The sequence below is a fragment of the Hyaena hyaena genome, unplaced genomic scaffold (genome assembly GCF_003009895.1).
Source record: "Hyaena hyaena isolate Hyena2069 unplaced genomic scaffold, ASM300989v1 scaffold_993, whole genome shotgun sequence".
NCBI lineage: Eukaryota > Metazoa > Chordata > Mammalia > Carnivora > Hyaenidae > Hyaena > Hyaena hyaena.
The window spans coordinates 494,264-497,526 of record NW_024081626.1 but is presented as its reverse complement, the minus strand read 5'-3'; positions in this window follow the sequence as shown (position 1 = coordinate 497,526).

Here is a 3,263-nt window from a genome sequence, read left to right as displayed (position 1 = left end):
GAGGCTAAAGTTTGTGATAGTGTTGTCTCCCGTTTTGGTTTTCTTCTTCAATATAACTTTGGCTATTTGGGGTCTTTTGAGATTCCATACAAATTTTTAGAATAGTTTGTTCTAGTTTTGAGATGTATGCTGGTGCAATGTTGATTGGGATTGCATTGAATGTGTAAATTGCTTTGGGAAGTAATGACACTTTGACTATATTTATTCCAATCTATGAGCATGGAATGTTTTTCCATTTCTTTGCGTCTTCTCAATTTCCTTCATAGTTTTCTATAGTTTTCATCATACAGATCTCTTGTACCCTTGGTTAAGTTTATTCTAAGGTATTTGATGGTTTTTTGTGCAATTGTGAATGGGATCAGTTTCTTGATTTCTCTTTCTGTTGCTTTATTGTTGGTGTATAAAAAATGCAACCGATTTCTGTACGTTGATTTTGTACCCTGCAACTTTGCTGAATTCTCGGATCAGTTCTAGTAGGCTTCTGGTGGTGTCTGTCGGGTTTTCGATGTAGAGTATCATGTCGTCTCTGAAAAGTGAGTTTGGCTTCTTTGCCTTCTGATGCCTCTTATTTCCTTTTGTTGTCTGATGGCTGATGCTAGGACTTCCAGCATGATGTTACAACAGTGGTGAGAGTGGACATCCTTGTCGTGTTACTGATCTCAGGGGGAAAGCTCTCAGCTTTTCCCCGTTGAGATGATGTTAGCTGAGGGCTTCTCACAGATGTCTTTTATGATGTTTAGGTAAGTTCCTTCTACCCGACTTTCTCGAGGGTCTTTATTAAGAAGGGATGTTGTATTTGGTCAAATGCTTTTTCTGCATCTATCGACAGGATCATATGGTTTTTACCTTTTCTTTTGTTGATGTGATGGATCACATTGATTTGCAAATATTGAACCAGCCCTGGAACCCAGGAATGAATCCCACTTGATCTTTGTGGATAATTCTTTTTATGTGCTGTTGGATTCGATTTGCAAGTATCCTGTTGAGGATTTTTGCATCTCTATTCATCGAGGATATTGGCCTGCAGTTCTCTTTTTTTGCTAGATCTCTGTCTGGCTTGCGAATCAAAGTGATGCTGGCTTCATAAAATCAGTCTGGAAGTTTTCCTTCGATTTCTATTTTTTGGAATAGCTTTAGAAGAATGGGTATTAATTCTGTTTTAAATGTCTGGTAGTATTCATCAGGGAAGTCATCTGGCCCAGGGCTCTTATTTGTTGGAAGATTGTTGATAACTGTTTTGATTTTTTCACTAGTTATGGGTCTGTTCAGATTTTCTATCTCTTCCCATGTGAATTTTGGTAGTGAGTGTGTGTTTAGGAATTTGTCCATTTCTTCTAAGTTGTCCAATTTGTTGGCATATAATTTTTCATAGTATTCCCTGATAATTGCCTATATTTCTGAGGGGTTAGTTGTAATATGTCCATTTTCATTCATGATTTTGTCTATTTGAGTGCTCTTTCTTTTCTTTTTGAGAAGCCTGGCTAGAGGTTTGTCAATTTTGTTTATTTTTTCAAAAAACCAACTCTTGGTTTCATTGATCTGTTCAACTGTTTCTTTGGTTTCTATATTGTTTGTTTCTGTTCCTTTTTATTATTATTTTTTTTTTTTAAGTTCCCTTCTCCTGCTGGGTTTGGGGTGCTCTTGGTGCTCTCCCTCTAGTTGCTCTAGGTGCGCTGTTAGATTTTGCACATGCGCTTTTTCTAATTTCTTGAAATAGGCCTGGAGGGCAATGTACTTTCCTCGTAGGACTGCCTTTGCTGCATCCCATAGATTTTTGATTGTTGTGTTTTCATTTACATTTGTATTTTCAAATGTATTTTCCATATATTTTCAAATTTCTTCTCTAATTGCCCGATTGGCCCATTCATTCTTTGGTAGTGTGTTCTTTAACCTCCATGTTTTTGGAGGTTTTCCGGACTTCTCCCTGTGATTGATTTCGAATTTCATAGCATTGTGATCCGAAAGTGTGCATGGTATGATCTCAATTCTTATATTTATTGAGGGCTGCTTTATGTCCCAGTATGTGATCTATCTTGGAGAATGTGCCATGCGCACTGAGAAAAAAGTGAGTTCCTTGGCCTCAGGATGTAGAGTTCTAAATATATGTGTCAGATCCATCTGGTCCAATGTGTCATTCAAGTCCATTATTTCTTCAGTGATTTTCTGTCTAGTTGATCTATCCATTGCTGTAAGTGGAGTATTAAAGTCCCCTGCTATTCGCACATTCTTATCTATAAGATTGTTTCTATTTGTGATTAATTGTTTTGTATATTTAGGTGCTCCCATATTCAGTGCGTAGACATTTATAATTGTTAGTTTTTCCTGATGGATAGACCCTGTAACTATTATATAATGCCCTTCTTCATCTCTTGTTACTGTCTTTAGTTTAAAGTCCAGATTGTCTGATATACGTATAGCTACTCTAGCTTTCTTTTGACTTCCATAGCATGGTAGATATTTCTCCATCCCCTTACTTTTAATGTGAAGGTGTCCTCCAGTCTAAAATGCGTTTCTTGTAGACAGCAAATAGATGGATTTTGTTTTTTTTATTCATTCTGCTACCCTATGTCTTTTGATTGGAGCATTCATCCCATTTACATTCAGTGTTATTATTGAAATATATGGGTTTAGATTCATTGTGTCCTTTGTGGGATTCATGCTTGTGGTAGTGTCTCTGGTATCTTGCATTCCTTTCAACATTTCCCTCTAGAGTCCCCCTCAGGATTTCTTGTAGGGTTGGTTTAGTGGTGATGAATTCTTTCAATTTTTGTTTATTTGGAAAGACTTTTATCTCTCCTTCTATTCTGAATGACAGGCTTGCTGGATAGAGGATTCTTGGCTGCATATCTTTTCTGTTCATTACATTGAAGATTTTCTGCCATTCCTTTCTGCCCTGACATGTTCCAGTAGATAGGTCTGTCACCACTCTGTTAGGTTTCCCTTTGTATGTTAGGCCCCTTTTCTCCCTAGCTGCTTTCAAAATTCTCTTTGTCTTTATATTTTGCCATTTTTACCGTGATATGTCATGCAGTAGATCGATTCAAGTTACATCTGAGGGGAGTTCTCTGTGCACGTGAATTCAACATCTGCTTCCCTCCCCAGTTTGGGGAAATTCTCTATTATAATTTGTTCAAGGACTCCCTCAGCACTTTTCCCTCTCTCTTCCTCTTCTGGGATTCCTCTGATATGGATATTGTTCCATTTGATTTTATCGCTTAGCTCTCAAACTCTTTCATGTTCCTGGATCAGTTCTTCTCTCTTTT